The sequence below is a fragment of the Pan paniscus genome, chromosome 5 (assembly GCF_029289425.2).
Source record: "Pan paniscus chromosome 5, NHGRI_mPanPan1-v2.0_pri, whole genome shotgun sequence".
Lineage (NCBI taxonomy): Eukaryota > Metazoa > Chordata > Mammalia > Primates > Hominidae > Pan > Pan paniscus.
In genome coordinates, this window is record NC_073254.2 from 186,429,858 (window position 1) to 186,454,623 (window position 24,766).

General features: G+C 45.1%; 2 long non-coding RNA genes across 2 annotated transcripts; one reads left to right on the forward strand and one right to left on the reverse strand.

Moving 5' to 3' along the window:
* The first annotated feature begins 2,813 nt into the window (after positions 1-2,813).
* On the forward strand, positions 2,814-22,817 carry LOC130541637 (uncharacterized). Its single transcript, XR_008955720.2, has 5 exons — positions 2,814-2,885; positions 8,664-9,790; positions 20,274-20,362; positions 20,847-20,899; positions 22,611-22,817. It is a non-coding gene; the product is annotated as an uncharacterized LOC130541637 (long non-coding RNA).
* LOC129398137 (uncharacterized) lies at positions 20,625-23,760 on the reverse strand. The gene is made up of 3 exons (XR_008625854.2): positions 23,610-23,760; positions 21,733-21,825; positions 20,625-20,920 (listed from the first exon to the last, which is right to left on the reverse strand). It is a non-coding gene; the product is annotated as an uncharacterized LOC129398137 (long non-coding RNA).
* Positions 23,761-24,766: the final 1,006 nt, after the last annotated feature.

Sequence of the window (24,766 nt, forward strand, 5' to 3'; positions counted from 1 at the left end):
GGGATCATGAGGTCAGGAGTTCGAGACCAGCTTGACCAACATGGTGAAACCCCATTTCTACTAAAAATACAAAAATTAGCTGAGCATGGTGGCGCATGCCTGTAATCCCAGCTTCTCAGGAAGCTGAGGCAGAAGAATCACTTGAATCCAGGAGGCAGAGGTTATAGTGAGCCGAGATCGCACCACTGCACTACAGCCTGGGCGACAGAGCGAGACTCCATTTCAAATAATAATAATAATAATAGTAAAAACTTTACATTTATAAGACATTGCCCCACGTATTATCACATGCCGTTCTCATAGCCCAGTTTGGTGGTTAGGACTTCATTCATTCATTCACCCACCCATTGTACCTTAGATATTTATTTCATTCCTATGAACTCAGCCTAGGACTGTGCAGGCCCTCAGAAGGGAGAGATAAAAAGATCTATTTCTAGCCTAAAGCCACTCACTGTCTTGTATGAGGGCCACTGATGAAATGAAAACACAAGGTAAGTGAAAACACTCTCCATGTTGAAAATACATAACCTAATCAGTATTCTCAAAAGAAAATAAAGTATTCGACACATAGAGCCCACCAGTTTTGAGACATGGTAATAGGTACCTGTTTTTCCTTCATTATATAGCCTTTATTCCTTCCACTTTAATACCCATAAATTGGTTCTAATATTGCTCACGAAAAGTGTATTACGTAGAGAAGTAAATTATTTCTCTCAAGTCACCAAAATGTTCTTCATGGCAAAGGAATTTTTTTTTTTTTTTAGACGGAGTCTCGCTGTCGCCCAGGCTGGAGAGCAGTGGCGCGATCTCGTCTCACTGCAAGCTCCGCCTCCCTGGTTCAGGCCATTCTCCTGCCTCAGCCTCCCGAGTAGCTGGGACTACAGGCGCCCGCCACCAGGCCCGGCTAATTTTTTTGTATTTTTAGTAGAGACCGGGTTTCACCCTGTTAGCCAGGATGGTCTCGATCTCCTGACCTCGTGATCCGCCCGCCTCGGCCTCCCAAAGTGCTGGGATTACAGGCGTGAACCACCGCGCCCGGCCTTGAAATGGACCTTTTAACCCGACCCATCCCTCCCCGCCAAAAAAAATAAAATGAAAAGGAAGTGAACTTTCAGCGATTATCTTTGAAAGTCACACGTTCTCACAAATACGCCTGTAGATGGTGCTGTACTGCGCATTCTCTTTCGGATGCAATGACCACAGTCAGAAAACTTGCCCTGTTTCCAGCACAGTAGGGTGACCACATCCTCTTACTTTGGGCATGAGCTGTGCTCAGAAAACGTGTCATGTGAACAAAAGCATCAGACTGGGGTTGGGGAGGAGGTCGTCTCCCTCCTTGGAGCTGATCAATGCATGCATTGGAACCAGTGGTGGGGGTCCCAGTAACCCCCTTTCCACCCAAGTGATCACCGTGACGCATCTCGGGAGTGGGATCCAGTCTGAAGAATCCTCGTCCCTGAGAAGTTTTAAATCTAGAAGCTGATGATCAGGGCTGAGGATGAAGAGTGTGTGTGGGTAGAAAGAGGGAGGGCGCTGCTTAGGGAAAGCTGCACGAACGTCAAATAATGTGGGTTGACGAGGTGAGAGGGGCTTTCACCCGGCCAACCATAAGAAGTCCGGCTGCTTGGGACAGAGGAGTCCCAGCTGCCAGGCTGAGCCCAGGGGCGCGTGCCTGGCTGCGGACGGCCAGCCTGGGTGGCTGTGGAAGGAGAACGGTGAAGTCCACTGAGTCAGTGCTCATGTCCTGTTCAAAGACTCAGTTGTGTCTGAGGGAACTTCAGAGAAGAGCAAGGATTTCACCACTGGATCCACCCGGGAGGGTGTGTGGAAGAAGTGAGGTCAGAGCGGCTGAAGGGGAGACCTAGGCAGGTAGAGATGGGAATGGGGACAGTAGAGGCAGAGACTGCGTGGGAAATGCAGGAACTCCTAGGGGTGGTTGGAGGAACTGCCCCCCACCCCCCACCCCCACCCCCTGCCCGCCAGCCGCCGCAGCGGAGCTGGGAGAGTTGTTCCATGGCCACAGGACAGAAGGTCTTGAATGCTAGGTTTGACTATGTCCTTAAACAGCCTTAATTTATCTTATGCTCATGATTCTGAAGATGACAACCAGGTGAGGTCACCTTCGTCATTCAGAAACTGCATGTAATAAAATAAAATGAAAAGCATTGCCAAGGAAATTAAGATTCCCTAGAAAACCCCCTAATCTTTTCATTACTTCATCAAGTGTTTCTTAAATGCCAGGACCTAGTCTAGACTGGGGATATATTAGTAGAAATAAACACTGAAGAAGATAAATAGATAAAATGTGAATTACGTTAGATGGTGATAAGTGCTAAGAAAGGAAAGTGAGGCAGCAGAAGGCACTGCAGGCTGGGGAGAGTGTGGAGGTGGCATGGATGAGCTGCAGGTGCCACGCAGTCTGAGCCTTTTCTGCAAAGACCCCAGGAATTGAGAGGTTAGCGGGGGGCATCTGGGGAAGGGGCTCCAGATAAGGGGCGCAGGTGCAAAGGCGCTGGGCTGGAAGCACGCCCAGGGCTCCGAGGTGCTAGGGGGCTGCTATGGCAGGGCAGAGAGAACAAGGAAAGACAGCTAAGGGGGACAAGGCTGTGCGGCCTGGAAATGAGAAGCTGGGGCTCCGGCACAGAGACAGTTGCCAGGTCACCTGAGGAGGGGCGAACACCGTGTTTCTAACTGCAGCTCGGCACCATTGTAGTCTTACTTCTGCTTGTCTTACACAATAAGGAAATCGGGTTCCTTCCTCGTCACAAAGGGACTTAGCAAGTTTGTTTTTGGAAGTCACAGTTGTGGCAAAACCCTCATGAGGCCCTCCATCCCTGGGGGAAGACTCCGGGAAGAAATGCGTGGGCGGGGATTCCATAGGGACGGTGAGACCCTGGGGTCCCCATCACTGACGGAGCACATGAGGGGATCCCTTCAAGCAGCCCAAGCCAGCCTAGGGTCGGGGGTTTCTCCAAACACAGACCCTGAAACAATGAATTTTCTCAGGTACCAGCACCCAGGGCAGCCGGCCCTGAAAATGCTGGGTAGGGACCGGAGACACCCCTCAAGTTCCCGCGCCTTGGCTCGACCCTGAGGAGGTGAAGGAGGAAAGCAGGGTTGGAGGCCACTTAAGAGCCCTTCTCTCCGCGAGGGGAGGCCCAACGTGGCTCTCATGGGCTCTCTGAGATTTGAGAGTCGGAGCTAAGAGCAGCGTGGCTTGGAGGAGATCACAAAAGGAGACAGAAAAGGTGGCCTCTGCTCTTGTCGTCATCAGAATCGCCAGGTCCTGGGGGAGTCTTAAGCTCCCTAAAATCTGCGTTTTGGCTACTCAGGAGGCTGAGGCAGAAGAATCGCTTGAACCCGGGAGGCAGAGGTCGCAGTGAGTCGAGATGGTGCCACTGCACTCCAGCCTGGGCGACAGAGTGAGACTCTGTCTCAAAAACAAACAAACAAAAAAGTCTGCATTTTGGTGTTGTACCTAGAAAAGCCAAGTCTGGTTAACAGAAATGAAAATGTCTTAGGAATCGCCTAACCAACCGCAAGTGCATTTGGCAAAATGGAATCCACTTGAAACCCGAAGTGAAGTAACTCGAAGTATTTACAAGCCAAGGCAAATGTTCAAAGGGAAGCTCAGACACAAAGAACAGATGGCAGATGAGAAAGCCAGAGAAGAGTGCATTTTGCCAACACCCACAAAATGCAGATTTTTTAAGTGCCTTGAAGGCTGTTTATGGTCTGAGCACCCAGGAATCTACGCCCTTAAGCTCCAGGGACAGAAGAAACTTGCTTGAAATGTGGTCACTGCATACTGGAAGGGATGATGTTCTGTCCTCTCCCCAGGGAATCCTATTTTTCATGAAAACCTCACCTCTGTCTATCTTTTACGCCAATCAGACCCTTTCTACCTTTGTAAGATAGAATGAAAAAGAGAGGAAGCTATAAACAACTGATGATCCGCCTGCTGAAATCACAAGGAAAACGTGAAGAGGGCCACCTCTCTCCTCTCTCTTCTCAGGGTTTGCCTAAACCCTCAGGGACCTTGTGGCTACACAAATTTCTTTAAAGGTCGAATTGTAGGAGCTCCTGAAAGAGTGCTGCATTGTTTACCTTGCAGGACATCTTTGCAGAAATAGTTCTAACCTTTCTTGTACATTTAGTGAAGAGTGTTAGCACATGTTGAAGGACACCTACAGTGAAACGAAGGAAAATAGAAACAGAGAATTGCTGGTAGTCAACCAGAGAGGAAATAAACAGACAGAATGTATTTCCATGGAAATGTTCTCATTAGCTCTTATTTCTGATTCCTTAGATACTTTCTCATATTGGAATGTTTTGTTGAAAAACAGTGAAATAAAATGCACACACATTATCACATTTAAAAACTGATCCGCTGCTCCTTCTGAAATTCAAATCAAGTTTTCGTATAATAGACGCTTAAAAATTACCAAAATTTAGTCACTTGAGAAGCTGGCTTATCTGCTTCTCTCTCACAGAATCTCTTTAAGTGTCTGTTGTAAAAACACAAATGAATGTTTTTCAATGGATGGATGGATGGGAGGATGGGTGGACGGGTGATGTGTGAATAACACTCTCACATATAGAACAATATCCCCTCCTAATAGGGAAGACACAAATAATACACAAGAAGTTTCATCTTCATAGAGAAAAGACATTTCCATACACAACCTCAGTATCACAGAGGCTAATTACGTGGCGTAAGTTAATTGCACACAAACGTACAATTAACATCTTAGGAAAGAAAGCTATGTTTCACCACATTCAGTCCCAGTTTAATCATCGAGTTGATAAATACCCCTAGGAATTCAAAGCCACAGTGCAGAGTCTATGTCCCTGCCCCTGAGATGTGGCTGCGAAGGTTCTTCTTGATTGAGGCAGACAGAAGATTGGTTCTGGGCAGGACCCCTGGGCCTGTAAACAAGATCAAATGCTCCATTCTGAGGATAGGGGAGCTTCCAGATCCTGGCTGGGATGCACCTCACTGCAATTCACAAAAATAAAACACCTCTTATTTGGAGGTATTATTATGCATTTCAACATGTCTGGAATTAAAAATGTATTTTCACATATGTATTTGGTAACTGATACAACTTTTTGCCAATTGAATAAATATAGTCTGTGTATCTATCTAGAGTCTCAGCATATAACAAATGCCTACAAATAATAGATACCCAAAAGGTGCTGTTATTTTGTACCAATTTTAGAGAAGTTATCTTAGGTTCTTGAAAATTTCCTTATACATGGATATTAGTGATTGACAATATTTGTAAAACAGCACTAAGTAAACAAAAACCATATTATTTATTGCTTCTGAGTATCTAGGTATGCTTTCAGAACAGCTGACTTGTCAAAATAGGGAGGGACAGGCTGTCAATAGATTAGAAAGGTATTAGAAAAGTTGAACCAATATGTGTAATTTCAGTTTCATTCAAAACTAGGCAAAGTCAAATTAGTTATATTTAATATAACTGTAATTGTTTTGCCTTTTCATCTTTGAAGTTCAAAAGGTTCTGATTCCCAATAGATTAATAACATATTATTTTCACTTACATTTCAGGAAAATGAAGATTTCAGCATTAACCATCCACCAAAAACAAATGCGTGGTGTAATTGAGTTGAATGACCAAAACTTCACTGCTAAACTCTAAAGGCTTCAAAACCGTGAAAAATAAATAAAAATGAAAATTTAAAAGATGTGAAAAATAAAAAGAAGTGAAGAATGGCCAGATGAAAGAATCTTCCTACCATTTCTTTTTTTTTTTTAGACTAAGTTTTATTGTATGCTGCTGCCAGTGTATATAAAACAATTACCCTTGTGAAATAGAAATTCATGGAAATTCAGAGAGGTAGGTGTTATAGGACTGACGAAAAGAGAAGTTTGTATATTATGGAACATGTGTTACGGGGTCAGCTTTTGTACAGGCTTCAAATTTAGCTCTCTTTTGAATATTCACTTGATCATAAGACACCAATAACACACAAGCAGCTTCATCTTCATAGAGAAAAGACATTCCCATACACAACCTCAGTATCACAGAGGCTAATTACGTGGTGTAAGTTAATTGTACACAAATGTACAATTAAAAAAAAAAAGTTTGGGAAACTTTTGAAAGATTCATTTTACTACAAAAAGGAATAGAATTTCTGGGTCTGAAAGGATTTGTATTTGAAGATATTCCAGTCAGTAGAGGGTCATGTTGAGCATTCTGCAGACAATTGTTTAAAGTCTGCAGCTGCCTGGGAAACTTTAACACGGTTGAGTTCAGCCTCCAGCCTGAGCTGTTGAACCACTTTCTTCATAGCTGCGACGCTGGAGGAAGCCGACATGGTGCATGTGAGGTCTGGGCCGATTCGTGGGTTGCTGGATCGTCGGTCATAGGGGGCCAGAAAATGGAGAGCATTCTCACATTCCTACCATGGGCTGGACGTTTCGAAAGCAGGCAGAAATTCTTATTCCTAGCATCCTAGACCCAGTGTTACCATAGCTTGTTTTTTCCTTCCATCCTTACTGAAAACATTTGTAGATGTCCCGTCCATAGGGAAAATGAAGGAATCCTCCCTCCAAATGAAGGACCTTGTTACTGAAGAAAGTCAGAGAGGGATGGGGAGGGACAGACCGACAGATGATTAGAGACAGGGAAAGACGGAGAAAGACAGAGGGAAAGAGAGGGAGATGCACAGACTGAAAGAGAGAGACAGAGTGGGGAGGTGGAGAGTGGGAGAGAGAGAGAAAGAGAAAGGGAGGAAGGTGAAAGGGCGGGGAGGGAGGGAGGGAAGCGGCCAGAGGCCCTCTGAAGCCATTTTGACATAGTCGAGTCCACCCAGCTCACAGCAGAGTGAGGCCCCGTGATCGTGATCGAGCCCTGGGAGAAAAGACCCTCCCCTTGAGCCCCAGCCACCCCTTCAATACACAGCGCTGTTGTCTGTCGCCACCAGGCTTCCGGGCCTGCTGTTACACAGCAGGAGACAACTGAAGCCCGCAATGGCTCCAGCCCTTGTCCTAGGACAAGACTACTTGGTGTGTGCTGGGGAGAAGGGGCGGCAGAGACAGTGAATTCGACAAAAGGCAAGCCTGGCCTGGGCCTGGGTAGGCATAGATGTGGTGAGAAGTGGGAGGAGAGTGGGAGAGAGGTGCAGACAGGTATGGCAGTGTGGTTCATGTACGTAAATAAATGTGCAGAGCCTATCGGTGGCTTTCCCTGCGTGTCTCTGCAAGGAGGGCCCACACGAGTTGCTGACAGTTGGCCTGATTAAAAAAAGACGAGCCACGGACTAAGCCGGCCTTACAACTTCACAGCTCAACTTGACTTCCTCGAAAGAAGCAGCACAAATGTGGCTCAGACCCCACTGTCAGCAGGTGCACAGCCCTCAGAGTCAGGAGGCAACTTGTTCTCTTGAGAGCTGTGAGGTGTCACCTGTCACCTGAGAGCTCACAGGTAATTAGGAATTCCTTACAACACCATGCACAGGGCCTGAGATCCTAGCGCAGGCAGGAAGGAGGCTTCCCAGGGCAGAAAGGAAAGGCCACTCTTCGCGATGCTTCCAGAGTCATCCAGCAGTCTCTTGGAAATGAATGCTGGTCTGTTTCTTTTTACAAAACTGGCAGTGGGTTCAGTTTCTTCCTCCCATGCTCAAGAGACAATTTCTATGGGCTTGCCCCTTCTGCCCACAGAGAAGCCTCAGCACGAGAAGGGAGGGGCCCTTAGGTGGGTGTGTTGGGAACTTCAATCTGTGAACAGCTACCAAATGCCAGACCCATTTCTGACTGTCCTGGGCTCTCCTGCTGGGATGGCCCCTGCTCCTACTTAGGCAGGTGGCCAGGTTTGCTCAAGTCAGAGGGAGCTGTCAGAAGAAGAGAGACTTCTCCCAGCAAGCCCCTGCTGCCCCTCCTCACATCTCTTGGTCAAACTCTGGGGCCCCAGAACCACAGTGCACACTTCCAGGCAACTCCACCTGCCTCTCTAGGGAGCATCGGTCATTCATCCCGAATCCATCATTCATTCAAGGAATCTTTATTGAGCGCCCCCTACATGCCCAGCAACACTCTGCTCACTCGATATCTGAAAAGAGTTTGTCTGTTTGAAGAGTTGGAAAACTGCAGTCAAACCCTGGCTTTCACATGAGCAAGTCTGTAAAATTATCCAGCATGCTGTGTTCATCCCAAAACCACCCTCAGAGGTCCCTGAGCCTCTCACAAACCCCCTTTTAAGAAACTTCTTCTCTTCTATGATTTATAAAATGATTTTTAGCTGGGCGCTGTGGCTCACGCCTGTAATCCCAGCACTTTAGGAGGCTGAGGCGGGCGGATCACTTGAGGTCTGGAGTTCGAGACCAGCCTGGCCAACATGGCGAAACCCCTTCTCTACTAAAAATACAAAAATTAGCTGGGTGTGGTGGCGGGCATCTGTAATCCCAGCTACTCAGGAGGCTGAGGCAGGAGAATGGCTTGAGCCCAGGAGATGGAGGTTGCAGGGAGCCAAGACTGTGCCACTGCACTCCAGCCTGGGCAACAGAGTGAGACTCCGTCTCAAAAAAAGGAAAAAAAAAATGTTTAAGTGCTTTATTTTCCTTTCCAATCCTTTTTTCCTCCCCTCCTGCCCGCCTTTCTCTTTCTCTTCTCCTCACTCTCCTTTGCTCTCTTGCAGCAGTGTTCATGCAGCGCCTGTCCGGTGCCAGTTCTGAAGCACACGCTGCAAAGATTAAGAAGATGGGTCTCAGCTGATTGGGAGTAGAGCACAGCATCTGCAGAGAAGGCCACGGAAGTCCTCCGCAAGGTGTCCAAGTGTCCTCCAAACATTAGCCACTGTTGTTATTAATAAAGGAATTTAAGACCGAAAAGACCTATGGAGGATTCAGGAGTCCAGGGACCTGTATTACACAGAAGAGCTAAGAGGGTGATTCACACACCCATGAAGATGAGTCTCCTCCCTCATCCTCCCCACACTGGGTCCATAAGAGGTGCTCCTGAGCAGTTTCACCTCATAGCCCACAGGCTTAGATTTGGTGCTGAGGTAGCCAGGGTCAGCCCTAGTGCAGAGTAGAGCAGCTTAATTTCAGATGAATCTTTCAGTGGCCATTGCTCACTAGGTGCCTGGACAGGTCAAACCGTTTTCCACTGGTGAACAAGCATCTCAAAGCCAGTCCCCCCGCAGCTGACTGGCAGGGGTGCTCTGCCGTCTGCTTTTGGAAACAAGCCCTCAAGTGAATTATTTAAAGTCAGGCAGCCTACTATCAGCAGACCTAAAGGAGGAACTCCTAGCAATTAATTAAATCCTGATATTTAACCCCCTGAGCTGAGCTAGTGCCTGTAGGGCAACGGTGCTCAAACTTCAGGCTGTGTGAGAATAACCCTGAGAGCTTGTTAAAAAGCAGACTGCTGGGCCCCAGCCCCGGAGTTTCTGGTTCAGTAGGTCTGGGGTGGGCCTGGAAATGTGCACTTCTAGCAAGTTTTAGGGGCTTCTGCTGATCCTGGATCAGTGTATCACACAGGACCGATAGATTATTGTCCCTGATTATGGTGAATAATATGGCCCAAAACACTTAAGAAACCTCCAATTTTCTCAAACTAGCACATCTGTGTACCTAATTATCCATGTGTCGTCTCTCTGTGTGTGAGGCCACGTGCTCTCCACAAAGACAGGTGAGTGGAGACCAAGACGCAGAGGAGCGGCTGTGACCGCAACTGCACCCACCTTGCAGAAAGCGCAAAGCTTCACTTTACAGCAAAAATACCAGCAATCTCCTCCCAGACTTTCAGAGCAGTTCCCAACAGGTAAGAGCAGGACCCTTCTGTCTGGGAAAGGCAAATCCATGCCTACACCTTATCTGGCAATACAGAAGTATCAAGAAGATAATCATAAGTATTTAGAGAATGATCAAAAGTGCCCTCCCAATATAGTTCAACAAAGAGCCCAAAATTTGACTTTGAAGGAGTCATTTCCACAGTGGACAGGTGTTTAGTTTTTTGTGCCCAACCAAATCTCGTGTTTCCACTGGCAGTGCCACTGAAATGCATGCGTTTCTGGAAGGTGAAACGTGGCCACTCCTGTGGGACCCATGCTGCCCTGGCCAAGTTGCTCACAGTCCACGAAAGCCGGCTTCCGCAGCTCAAGGGCATTGGCTTCCGCAGCTCAAGGGCATTGGCTTCTGCAGCTCAAGGGCATTGGCTTCTGCAGCTCAAGGGCATTCCATCCAGGACTTTTTGAAGTTCAAGTAATTCCGCAGATCCAAGGCTTATTGGTTAAATTTCATCCAGCACCTCATGACAGCGGCTGAAGTCACATTAACTTCAATCACATCAGTGACAGAAGCCACAGCCTTGTGCTGCTGCATGGTTTTAGACAGAAACCATGAAACTGCACCGGCAAAAAGTGTAAAACTATACCCACTGGGTCCGCAGATAGGTGCGTGAACCTAAGAGGGGCTGGCCCTGTTCTGCTCTTACTTTCTATTTTTCTTTCATTTTCTCCATTGTCATTTCTCCAAAGCAGGGCTGTCTATGCTTCATTGTCCTGCCTGTTGACAAATTGTTAAAGCAATTGCCTTACATTCATTTTAGATTTAATTTCCAGTGGCACTTTTCCTTTTCATGTTGAAGTCTTGCCTCATTTCAGTTTTATTTTTTCCTCACCTTTTTGTGAACAATCTCCTCCTTCAGTCAGCTCTGGACTAACAAGGTTGAACCAAAGATCTGTTTGCCTGGTGCAGGAAAACCACACAGGAGCCCCACGGCCTGCCCCGAGGCCGGCCCACATGAAAGCCCGGGGCTTCCTCACAGTTTGCTGTGAGCTGCACCAGCTCTCCTGGAGTGTGAAACCAATTTCCAAATTCACCTGAGGGTCCTTCTACAGAAAGGTTTTTGGTGAAAGTATTTAGAATGTAGCAAAAAGCAATGATCAGAAGGGTATTTCAGATTTGAAAGTCACTTCATCTTCATTGTATTAATAAGTATTGATACTGGAATGGGTGGGCTCACAGTTACTGGTCACAAAGAAGAGCTTCTACGTGCCCCTGTATGATTTTGTGTTCCTCACTGTGTGGGTGGTGCAGCACATAGGCAGGTCTGAGCATTTTGGAGACAAACTAGGTTTGGAGACATCCACGCTGCTAACTGGATTCTCCTGGGCCAGAGTGTTACTGGATAGTCCTGTTTCCATTTCATCTGTGAAATGAGTTTGCTAAAAAATCGTAGGTATTTCACAGGCTTTGTGTGAGAACTGAGATAATCCGTGAGCAATTCTTGAAACAACATGATAAATACTTGGTGTTATTATTTTAGTCATCTGCCTTTAGCCGGGCTCAGTGTATCACACAGGACCTAGAGATTATCATCCTAGCCCCTACCTCGCTGCTTTGACACGAGGTAAGAACTACTTTCCTCCTTATTACACTGTTTTATGTAGGATACTTTGTCTTTTTCGTTTGTTCCCTACGGTTTTTTTCATAGCACTATTACAGATTGATCCCTGTAAAATAAGTCTTATTTAAATTTGGCTGTGGGCTTTTTAAATATAAAATCATGTGAACATCCCATAAAAACTATAACACTGAAAACTGTAGCATTACACATTAAAAAGCACTTACACTCACATAGCGGCTTCCGGTTTAGGGACTCGGATAACATTCCAGTCATCTTCTGAATAGGGGGTTTTCTACGTAGTGTGCTTATTTCTCACATTGTGTGGTTTTATTTTTCTAGCTGCTTTTTCTCTCTAGATTATTACACATTCTGAATTGGAAGAAACATTACAGCCCTCTTAGATGAACCTTTGTCACAAGACCAAAATCCTTTTATGGGGGGAGAGGAGGGAGCCTCCAGTTTAGGGTTACACACGTCCAAGCTACCAGGGCTCAGCCTGGACCCAGGATACACCTTGAGTCCCTTTTTAAAACATCTCCCTAGTGCTGGGCATGGTGGCTCACGACTGTAGTCCCAGCACTTTGGGAAGCCGAGGCAGGTGGATCACTTGAGGTCAGAAGTTCGAGACCAGCCTGGTCAACATGGTGAAACCTCGTCTCTACTAGAAATACAAAAATTAGCCAGGCGTGGTGGTGCACACCTGTAATCCCAACTACTGGGGAGGCTGAGGTGGGAGAATTGCTGGAACCCAGAAGGGGGAGGTTGCAGTGAGCCAAGATTGTGCCACTGCACTCCAGCCTGGGTGACAGAGTGAGACGCTGTCTCAAAAAAAATTTAAAATAAAATTTCCCTCGTATTGAACTGAACTTTAACTTCTTTGTAAATTATTCCCATTGGCCTTATTTCTGGTCTCTGATGCTACCTAGAATAAATACGAAATATATTTATTGGAATATTTATTGCCTTAGCTCAGGCTACTGTAACACAATTTCACCTACTGGGTGGCTTAAACAACAGAAATTTATTTTCTCATAGCTCTGGAGGCTGGAAGTCCAAGATCAGGATGTCAGCATGGTTGAGTTCTGGTGAGGGCCTCCTCCTGGCTGGCAGACAGCAGAGAACATCAGTCCCCTGTAAGGCCTCCCTCATGATCTCATTGAACCTTGTCACTGCCCAAAGGTGACCTCCAAATACCACCACATTGAAGATTAGGTCTTGAACATAGAAATTTTGGAGATGAGAAGGACACAGTGCAGTCCACAGCAGAATAGTCAATAAAACATGAAATAAGTATAAAATCCACATGCAAACCCCAGGTATTTCAGGCTACTTACACCTCCCCTTGGACCTTTCTTTCCAGGCTCAGATACACCTGCTTTAGTCTTTACTATGGGACAGCTTCTAGAGCTTTACCATCCAGCTGAGCTTTCATTCTTAAAAAGGACTACATTTTTCATCCTTGTTTTGAAACCTTCATGAAATTCCGTAAGTTGTCCACCAAAATCTATCCCATTCTTGCTAGCACTAAATACTTTTATAGCTATGTATATACCTATGGACAAATAAACTGATTTCAGGTCTTTGAATACAGAGGGGTAACCAAAAACCACACCAAAAATGCTTTAAAGTCTTTGATTTTTACAGAGATAATAAAGATGATTTCTTTCAAAAGCTTCGTATTTCTAACACTATTGGAAAAAACCACCTTTCCTAGCTTAATATGTAAGATTTATTTTGATTCAAAGTGTTAACTGGAACTTCTGCCTCTACAGTCACGACAGCATTTTGTCTTCTCTCTAGAGAATGCTGCACATTTGTAAATGAAACTTTCAGCCATGTTCAACCATCGGACAGACTGGCCCCCACCAAATACCACCCTGTCTAGCAAATTGAGACTGTCACACCGCATTCTTATTTTTTATTTTTTATTTTTGACAGTCTCACTCTGTCGCCCAGGCTGGAGTGCAGTGGCGCGATCTCCGCTCACTGCAAGCTCCGCCTTCCTGGTTCACGCCACTCTCCTGCCTCAGCCTTCCGAGTAGCTGGGACTACAGGCGCCCGCCACCAAGCTCGGCTAATTTTTTGTATTTTTTAAGTAGAGACGGGGTTTCACCGTGTTAGCCAGGATGGTCTCGATCTCCTGATCTCGTGATCCTCCCACCTCGTCCTCCCAAAGTGCTGGGATTACAGGCGTGAGCCACCGCGCTCGGACCACATTCTCTTCTAAGGCAGGAATCATGCCTATCTTTTCGTACATCTTTGAAATGAAACTATGTGGATGATGCAAAATATTACTTTGCACGCAATTAGAATTTTTAAATGCCGGTTACACCAATCACTTTACTGAATGAATATTTTAATGCTAAGTGATGAAAAAGATGGAAACACAGTAGACATACAAAAAATATTCCCTAAGAGAAATGAAAATATAATGTTAGATAACGCATTTGTCATCCATACGAGAAATCTCATCTGCTTTTCCTGGGGGAGCCCACTGTCCTTATCAGTGTGTACCACGGGCCTGGTTTCCTTCTCCTAGGAGCAGCCAAAAGCCAGGGTCCAGGATTAGACATTGCAAAGAGATATTTTAGCACCATCAAGAAGGCCGATTTGCTCATGTGGTAGTAGAACATTGCATTTGATATTATAAATTTTCATTAGCCTGTAAATAAAAAAGAATATAAATTCACAATGAGATATACTGCTTAATATTAAGGATAAAGCTTTAATATTTAAACAATAAATTCTTCCTTTGGTGTAAAACTAGAAATGTATAGTCCTTTCAACTATGCAAGATTTATTCTGATATTTCAATATTCAATAACATTTTTATATGCATATATATAAAGATATACATCTGGAAAACTCTTTAAATTTATCATCATGTAAAAAATTTTATTGATGTGTTATTCATTCTTAGAATTCTAGAGAAAATTAACTTTTTTATGTTGATAAAGACATAAAGACACGTTTTTATATACAATTTATATATTCCATAATTATAGTAAATAATATTTGTAGACACCTATTTAGATCAAAGTCCAGTATTTTCTAGAAAATGGTACCATTGTCCTTTTGTGAATATTTATGGACAGGTTGCTCTCTCTCCATGCTAAGATTCCTTCCTAAGTCTAGTCCCATGACTATAGCAGACCTTTAATTACCAAACGCCCATTGAGATGTCCAGTTGCAATCAGGACGCCTTCTTCACACAAGTCTTCTTTTTTTTTTTGAGACGGAGTCTGGCTCTGTCGCCCAGGCTGGAGTGCAGTGGCGCGATCTCGGCTCACTGCAAGCTCCGCCTCCCAGGGTCATGCCATTCTCCTGCCTCCCGAGTAGCTGGGACTACAGGCGCCCGCCATGACGCCTGGCTAATTTTTTGTATTTTTAGTAGAGACAGGGTTTCACCGTGTTAGCCAGGATGGTCTCGATCTCCTGACCTCGTGATCCGCCCGCCTTGGCCTCCCAAAGTGCTGGGATTACAGGCGTGAGCCACCGCGCCCGGCCTTCACGCCGGACTTCTATAAAACATAAAACAATTCCTAATGGCTGAGAGCAATATGTTAAAGACAAATACACTTCTAAACTCACAACAGAATTTTCTTTTTTACCTTCACCGATACAGGATTTCAGTAGTGAGAAAAGTTTTTTGTTCGCTGCCTTCTGTTTCTAATTTAAAACCTTTGTTCCGAGGTCCTAGCTTTCTGTGTCCATTCAAAAAGATTCACAGCCAGGGAGTGCTCACGGATCTGAGTCCTGTTCACACACATAAACAGGCAGCTCACAATGGAATGCATGAAGTTTTTTTTTTGAGACGGAGTGTCGCTCTTGTTGCCCGGACTGGAGTGCAATGGCGCAATCTCGACTCACTGCAACCTCCGCCTCCCGGGTTCAAGCCATTCTCCTGCCTCAGCCTCCGAGTAACTGAGATTACAGGCACCCGCCACCATGCCCGGCTAATTTTTTGTATTTTTAGTAGAGACTAGGTTTCACCATGTTGACCAGGCTAGTCTCAAACTCCTGACCTCAGGTGATCCACCCTTCTGGGCCACCTAAAGTGCTGAGATTACAGGCTTGAGTCACCTCGCCCAGCCCCTACTAACAATGTTTAAATATTTACATCTTCTCAGGAAGTTAGCAGTTCATGTCATAAGTTATTTAAGAAATTTGCAAGTTTGAATAAAATTTCTTTAGGTTTTTTTTTTTTTTTTGAGACAGTCTTGCTCTGTCGCCAAGGCTGGAGTACAGTGGCGCGATCTCGGCTCACTGCAACCTCCGCCTCCCGGGTTCAAGCTATTCTCTGCCTCAGCTTCCTGAGTAGCTGGGACTACAGGCGCCCGCCACCACGCCAGGCTAATTTTTGTATTTTTACTAGAGATGGGGTTTCACCATCTTGGCCAGGCTGGTCTTGAACTCCTGACCTCGTGATCCACCCGCCTTGGCCTCCCAAAGTGCTGGGATTACAGGTGTGAGCCACCACGCCCGGCCTCTTTAGGAATTTTATGACAGCAGCACTTTACCAATATGTGGAGTAGCATGAAAGATAATATGGCCTGGAAAGGCCAGAACTTAAGTAAGAGCAGTGAATCTTCAAGAAGTGAGCCCAGAATATTTGTTCAGGAAATTAACATGAATGCATAAGGAGTGAAGATTGTGCTACCTACAAGGACTCTGCCCCAGCATTTTGCAAAGAGAAAAAGGTGTGAAATCAGCTTATTGTGTTCACCTCTGCACCGACATGGCTTAGCTTTGTGCCTGGCCAGAGTCAACATTTAATAAACATTTATACAAGAATCTAAGACGATTTTATCATAGAATACTACAAACCTCAGAGAAGGGAGCGTGTATTTATCAAACTCCACAGAATTCCTATGTGAGTCACCTGAAATATCAATTTATCCAAAACTTCACAAGCCACTCAATGAGAGAACGATTCATTCATTCTATTAAATGGAGTTGGTCTGAGTTTCATTGACTGTCAAACTATAGGTATCTCACACTTAAAAAATAATTTAATAATTTACTAATAATTTTAAAACTATGCTCCCCTAAAAGTAAATGATTCTGTTGAGACGAAACCACTGTGTGACTTTGTCAGTTGTTATGTGACTTGATAGAGTGAGTTTAAGTTCCAAAATTCCTTGCAGCCTTACTTTAAAATCTCATGTTCTCAAATACTAGAAGACTTTCGGAGAATGCTGGGGGTTTTTTTTTTCTTTTGGCCGTATATCATATGTATTTGTGCACAGTTCTTAGCAAAAGGTAAATATTCAACATTTATTGAAATGAATTTATTCACTTTGGTGAGAGAGACAGCCCGAGCTCATAACTCCCTGAGGAAAAAAAATGTGTAGTTTTTTCTCACTCTGAACTGTAATTCTCAGTGATTATAGTTATCATTGATTTGGGGACACTAAAGGAAAATATCTAACATATAAGCACTATTTTTCAGTGCTTATTTTATTAAAAACCAAAATATTAAAAATCAACCCAGTTTTACAGTCTTTATAAAAGAGCTGTTCTATAATCTTAACCCAAATGTAAGACAGATGATATCACTTCCCAGAACTAATTGCTAAAAAGTTAAAACATTTATAAAAACCCACAATAAAAAAATGGGAAATATACAGACTTCTAAATTTTGTATTCTGGAGCTTTTCTCTGATTTCTGTTCCACAAGCTTCCTTTTGAATCAGCTTCCATAAATCTTCATAGTCAATCATATTTTTCAAGATTGCACATTTGGTCAATTCATTTTGCAACCCTATACTCTTATTTTCAAAGAGAATGGGTGTGTGTGTGTGTGTGTGTGTGTGTGTGTGTGTGTGATTTAAAATTTAAAATCTTTCAAACCAGCGGAGTGTAACAGCTGGGTAACTTGCAGCTAGCTAGTCAGGAAACAGTTATTTTCAACAGTAATTGACACCAAAAAAGTAAACCACACCTTTGAAAATTTCTAAGGGTTCATATATATTTTAAAAATTAAAGGGAACAATTAAGTCAGACAGACTGTTTTTCTTCTTTTTAAGCTAAGTAGTCATACCTGGGAGTTAATATAAGGGGAATTCTTGGTGGGAGGGAGGATGATAGAAGAAAGAAGGGGGGCTTTATAGAGGGGGAAGAAAAGGTTTGAGGACAATGAGAGGAAGTAGATAAACACACCTTTCCCTTAAAATTCAATTTCTAATTTTACCTTCCTTTGGCATGGAGACTCTAGAACATTCTTACACTATACACACCAATTGTCATATGGGAATATGCTGCTTATGATAATAAACCATGTATTTGCCAGTTTCGTGGAAAACAGACATGAACGCTTTTCAATATAATTTCATCTCCTAGGCAATGGAGCGCACGTGACTGACAAGGCTGCCTGATCGCTGGAGAGCTTTCTCAGAACAGTGAGCCTAGAGGCGCCCTCTAATTTACCCGAGGGTTTATAAGGTGAGGGTCACACTGGCCATTTTCCTTTGGGGAAGAATAGAATCAGGGATGCACAGGAGTCTATAAAGTTCTATAAAGAGAGAGGGACATTTTTTAGATGATGAAAATGTAGCGTCATCAGCAGAAATCAGACTTTTTTTCAGTCTAATTTCTTTATTTATTTTTTATTTTTATTTTTTTTGAGACGGAGTCTCGCTCTGCGGCCCAGGCTGGAGTGCAGTGGTGCGATCTCGGCTCACTGCAAGCTCCGCCTCCCGGGTTCACGCCATTCTCCTGCCTCAGCCTCCCGAGTAGCTGGGACTACAGGCGCCCGCCACCACGCCCAGCTAATGTTTTGTATTTTTTTTAGTAGAGACGTGGTTTCACCGTGTTAGCCTGGATGGTCTCGATCTCCTGATCTCGTGTTCCGCCCGCCTCGGCCTCCCAAAGTGCTGGGATTACAGGCTGGAGCCACCGCGCCCGGCCTCAGTCTAATTTCTACAGCAGGGCCTCATCGCTGTGACCCAGGGAGGCCGCGCCTCCGAGGTGGGTCCGTGCAACCTCCCTCTGTAGGAAGAGCCTTCAGCACCCCAGGGCCGTTCGCAGGGCTCTTCCCCAAACAAAATAAAATGAAACGGAGGTTTTCCTGAGCTTCAGCGTCAATCCGATCAGACCCCCGGGAGGTGCAGCGGGCTCGGGGACACGGTGTTCGGGTGGTAGAATTTCCAAAGTCCTGAGAGGCTGAAGGGGCAGGTATTGTTCCCGCCGCCCCTTGGGCAAGGGGCCTCCCGGAGCAAAGGCTGGGGGGCCCGGGCTCCCAGTTCTGGGGTCGTCCTGGTGACAGTGTGACCCCTAGACCATGGGGGCGGCTACAGCGACTGTCCGGGGGCGTCTGGGCCACGACCACCCGTCCCACCAGGAGGACGCAAGCGCGGCGCACTGGCTGGGGGCTCCGCACTGGGAGGCTGGGCCAGACCTGGAACGGCCTAACAGCAAGGAGAGAGCCGGACGCCGTGGCTCAGGCCTGGAACCCCAGCGCTTTGGGAGGCCGAGGCGGCAGAGTCGCTTGAGGCCAGGAGTTCGAGACCAGCCTGAGCATGACGGCGAAACCCCGTCTCTACAAAAAAAAAAAAAAAAAAAAAAAAATTTTTAATTAGGCTGGCGCAGTGGCTCACATCTGTAGTCCCAGCTACTGGGGAGGCTGAAGCAGGAGGATCGCTTGAGTTCGGAAGGTCGAGGCTGCAGTGAGCTAGGATTGCGCCACTGCGCTCCAGCCCCGGGCGACAGACTGAGAACCTGTCTCGAAAAAAAAAGAAGAGGAAAGAAAAAGAAAACCAGAGCGAGAAAGTGCGGCCAGCCCGGGCTCCGGAGCTGGGTGGGAAACAAAGCCGCCAGAAAATGACAAGTAAACACGCAGCCGCGGGAAGCCACTGGGCGGAGCGGGCGCTAATGAGCGCGCAGCGGGGCCGCCACGCCCGCGCGGACACCGAGCAGCGGCGCCTTCCCCTGCGACCGGCTGTGTCGCCTGGAGCCCGGCGGCCGCCACCCCAGGGAGAAAGCTCCGGTGAGGGGAGCAGACGCTGGGACCCGTGGTCTCGCCCTCTGCTCTTTCCTGCCTGGGGACGGGGGTAGCTCCCAGGCAAAGGCCCTCCGGGGTCTCCGCCCGGGGGGCCCCACCTGCCTTGTGACGGCTGAGATGTGCGCGTCCCACCCACTTTCCAAGGCGCCTTTGAAGTCGTTTCTCATTAAAAAACAAGCTTTTTGAATAACCAAATGTTCCTTTGGCGCCCTCCAATTTTATTTTACTGTAATCTATTGAGTTGTATTTGTTTTTCTGAATCCGCTTCCTAGGAAAGCGCCCCCTCCCATTTTAAACCCTTCTCAGGTGGTTTTTTCTGGAAGCAGCAGTGGTTTGTCCAGCAAGGATTAACTCTGCCTTTTCCCGTCTAAACTTCTGAAGACAACTGACAGCTCGTTTTAACTCTGCAAACGACAGTTCATCCTCCGGGGTGTGGATTCGGGCTCCCACGGCTGCCGCCTGGGGCAAGTGCGTCTCCCCGGGCGCCTACGCGGCCCCGCGCGCTCCTGGCAGCGTCGCCCCCAAGCCAGCCCCGCCTGCCCAGAGAGGGCCAGTCCTGTTCCGGGTCCCGAGGGCCTTGGGAACCCCACAGGTTCCTTCCTCCCGGGGTTTCCCAGCAGACCACACACAGAGATGCGCTCCGGAACTTAGGGAACCATGTAAAGGAACTTCCAACAGGACTGGGCCTTTTATGCGTGTTTATCTTAAACATTTTAGGAAGCAAGTGGCAAAATGCTTTAAAAGTAAAACTTAGAACGTCTGCACTGTTTGTGCAAAGGAGTATTTGCTAAGCATTACCCGAGACCTGAGAATTGTTTCTTTATGATTTACTTATATGTGATAAGTTCCCTTTGTAGAAAGAGACTATATTTAATCATAAATATATCGTCATAGGTACAAGGATAAAATTTAAGAAGAGAGGACTACAGATCACTTTAACGCTAAAGGGAATTGTAGTGAAGCATGGATGTTTTCCCATTAAGGTGACTTTCTTCTGGGGTGTGTGTGTGTGTGTGTGTGTGTGTGTGTGTGTGTGTTTAGTTTTTTGTGCCTTTATGTTTCTATCAGTTTGTCTTTCCCAGTGAAAATTAATTCAAATATGTCTTCATTGATATATTTCAAGTGTTGTGCGCTGAACATTGAGTCAGAATAATTTGATTAAGGTTCAATGATAAAACCACTCTGTCTCACTGATTTTAATTAAACTGGAATCTGAAAAACACATGCATTCAATATAGTGGCCATTATTTTTAATTCTAAACAAACATTTTTGGTTTTAAGCCAATATTTTTAGTTCTAAACCAACATTTTTGGTTGGTTTAGTTCTAAACCAACATGTTGAAACCTTGGGAGGTTTTCGCATTTTCCCGAGTAAGAACTGCTTGCATTGACTTCCCGGAATGTGTCGCACCAGACCCTCAACCTTCAAAGAAGTTCCATTCTTCTCCACTTCTCTCTTCTCCCCAGGACCCATGACTTTACACTTCAATATTTCTGCAGGGCTCACAGTTCACTGAGAGGTAAGTCAAAGTCAAGAACCACTGGAAGACAATGAAAATTTCATTCTTGTGGGCAATTTTAACTCTTAACTTTTACAAATGATAGTATCTGCGAACAAGATCTTCTATATACCAGATTCAGTCACCACATTTTGACTCTTTTTTTTTTCACATGAATATACTTCCCATATGAACTCAAAAAGAAATCTATAAATATAAAATTATTTTAGAGATATTTCTTAGACTATGACAAATTATCCAAAACTTGAAAAAATTTAAAAAGATAGATGGCAATTCTTGTTGATGTCAGATAGAGGCATTGTTTAGCAGGCACCTGTGGATTTTCTATATAGGTGAATATATTTGGTAGGACTCATCGCTTACTATTGATTAAAGATTAAGGACTTATAGGAAGTTATATGGCAGACATTAATCCATTAGAGATGCAGATTTCTGTCCAGGAGAAAAGATAACGCTAAAGGTTATGGCTTATCATCTTGTGGGACACTAACTTATTTGGTATCTATGAACAAATTCACTTCAGTGTTTCTCTGACCATCCACTGTGTAAATGTTCATACCTCCCATTCTCATTTGAGCCAGTCTTCACATCTAATTTATCCCCTTATTAACTTGTTAAAGTTGAACTTAACTTATTAAAGTTTTAACTTATTTAACTGAATTTACTTATTAAAGTTGAATTTGACTTTAATAAGTTGAATTAATGCAATTGCTCAGTAAACATTAATTTAATTGAAGCTCATTCTTATCCAGAATAAATATAAAATGCAAGGTTCTTTGTGACACAAATATTTATAGAAACAATAAGAAATAACGTAGCTGGCTGGCTCATACCTGTAATCCCAACACTTTTGGAGGCCCAGGCGGGAGGATCACTTGAGCCCAGGAGTTCCAGACCAGCCTTGGCAACATTGTGACACTCCATCTCTACAAGAAAAAATTTTTTTAATTCAGAAAATTATTCAGATGTGGTGGCATGTGCCTGTGGTCCCAGCTACTTGGGAGGCTGAGGGGGAAGATCTTTTGAGTTCAGGAGGTCGAGACTGCGTGAGCTATGATTGTGCCACTGAGCTCTAACCTGGGCGACAGAGTGAGACCCTGTCTCAAAAAAAAAAAAAAAAAAAAGGAAGGAAGAGAGAGAAGCAAACAACTAGAAATACTAGCAATATAAAAGTGATTAGTTTTGTATTTATATGACATTTAACTAATAAACTCTAAAATATTAGCTGAAAGAACAAAAGAAAATGCTTGCCTTTATATTGTCTCGTGTTCAACATAATTATGATAATTTAAAAAGATGTAAAGATCTTCATTTTAAAAATGTGTTGCTGAAAGTGAATAAACGAATAAAACTGAGGGGAAATAATCTTTTCCTCTAAAGCTTAAAAACTTAGTAAATAAATAGCATAATATATGGAAAGGACATAGGCTTTGGGTGAATCTAACTTGGGCTCACATCAAGCTCTATCCTTCGGGCAAGTTACTACATTCTCCAAGCCTCAGTTGTTTCAACTGTAGATGAGACTTGGTAATAACACCTTCCTCCCAGGATTGCTCAGGGAATAAGGTAAAGTCTGCAAAGTGCAGGGAGCTGTCTGGCAAACGGTAAAAAATGAAAGCATAATAAGTAATACTTTTGCATCCTACAAGTCTTTCTTATTTTTTTAATTAAAACAAATTTTTTTATAGACACGTCTCTCTCTGTCATCCAGGCTAGAGTGCAGTGTCACGATCAGAGCTCACTGCAGCCATGAACCCCTAGGCTCCTGGGCTCTTGGACTTAAGCTGTCCTCCCACCTCATCCTCCTGAGTAGCTGGAACTACAATCATGAAGCTTTATGTTAAGTTTCATCTACTAAATCGTAACAACTAAAACTTGAGGACTAAAATATATGGAAAAATTACGACTACATGAAAAATTGTGTTAAAGTCGTATCATTTATCTCTTTATTAATGAACTGGGCTATAAATGTTCTAAAGATATGCTCAGGCTGGGTGTGGTGGCCCACACTTGTAATCCTAACAGTTTGGGAGGCCAAGACAGGAGGATCACTTGAGCCCCACAATTGGAGACCTGCCTGGGCAACATAGCAAGACACCATCTCTACAACAACAAGGAAGATAGTGATATGGTTAGGCTTTATGTCCCCACCCAAATCTCATCTTAAATTGTAATCCCCGTAATTCCCATAATCCTCACATATCAAAGGAGAGACCAGGTGGAGGTAAATGAATCATGGGGAGAGTTTCCCGCATGCTGTTCTCATGATAGTGAGTTCTCACGAGATCTGTTGGTTTTATAAGGGGCTCTTCCCCCTTCAATGGGTACTTCTCCTTCCTGCCACCTTGTGAAGAAGGTGCCTTGCTTCCCCTTCCACCCACCTTGTGAAGAAGGTGCCTTGCTTCCCCTTCCACCATGATTGTAAGTTTCCTGAGGCCTCCCCAGCCATGCTATACTGTGAGCCAATTAAACCCCTTTCCTTTATAAATTATTCAGTCTCAGGTAGTTCCTTATAGCAGTACGGAAATTGACTAATACAGATATGCCCAAATTAATAAAAATGATGCAAACCAATAATTGTGTGACCACTAAAATCTTTACTTAACTGGCATCACACTCTTTACTTATGTTAAAGGAATAAATTGCATGCATTAGTTATCTACTGCTGTGTAGAAATTCCCCCACTGCAGCAATGTAACACAACACACACCTATTATCTCAACGAATCCGTGAGTCAGGAGTCCAGCGACGGACTTGCCGGCTCTCCTGCTGGGGTCTCACAAGGCGGTCGCCAGGTTATGTCCAGGGTGGGTTCTCATGCGGAGTCTGACTGGGGGAGCGTGCATGCCCCTGCTCGCATGTGTTTGGTAACACTCAGCTCCTTTCAGTTGTAGGATCTGTGGCAGCTGCTGGCTTCTTCAGAGCCAGTGAGGGAGACAGCGAGTCTCCCCAAAAGACAGTCCTGTGTGATGTGAGTCATCCCTAGAGTGACATCCCATCACCTTTGCTATAGCCGTTGGTTAGAAGTCAGTCACCAGTCCTTCTCTGTGACTCAGGGGAGATGACTACATAAAAGGCAGTTACACCTGGAGGCACCTGGGAGTCTGCCACATGCCCCCCTGCCTCCCTCGCGTGTGCAGAAGTCATTCACCTGCTCTAGGTACCTAAGATTTTCGGAGCTTCATGGCATCAGCTCAAAGCCTGAAATGTCAACATCTAAATCAGGTCAAAGGTCAGCGGAGGGTCATGGTGCAATCATTCGGTTCAGGTTCTGGGACAAAATTCCTCTCCATGGATGGGCCCAGGAAGTTAAGAGATTAGTGACCTGTCCCGTGGTGGAGCAGGCACCAGATGCAGCTGTAGACATTTCAGTTTTCAAGGGGAGGAAATGGCAGATAAAAGGCATCTTGACTGTGTAGCAATTCCAAATCCAGAAAAGTAAAGGTTGGGAGTTCTCAGTCAGGTTTCCAGGGCTGGGGAGAATTCTCCTGGCTTCTGGATTCCCTGTCTGGGCTCTTGGTCCCCGCATCTACACTGCACTTGTTTGGAAGGAAAGGTTGCCCATGTTTGCAGCTGAGGAGCTTTTTAGCCTACTTCCAGCCAGCAAAATCTGGGGAGTCTGGCAGCCTCCTTTCATCCTGTGCTCTCTCTGTTCCTTCCCACCCAGGCTGGCAGTGTTTCTGTGAAAGTGATTTCCTCAAAATCTTTGTCTCTCATGGATTTCACCTGGGTCTACTCCATGAGCCGAAGGCCTCACCTACCGATGTTTCTGAGGCAAGCCCTTTTCTGTCTTTGAGTCCTGCTGAGGTGACTCGGAGTCAACACCCTTCGGCTCCTCAGGGGCTCCCTGGTTTGATCCATGAGGCT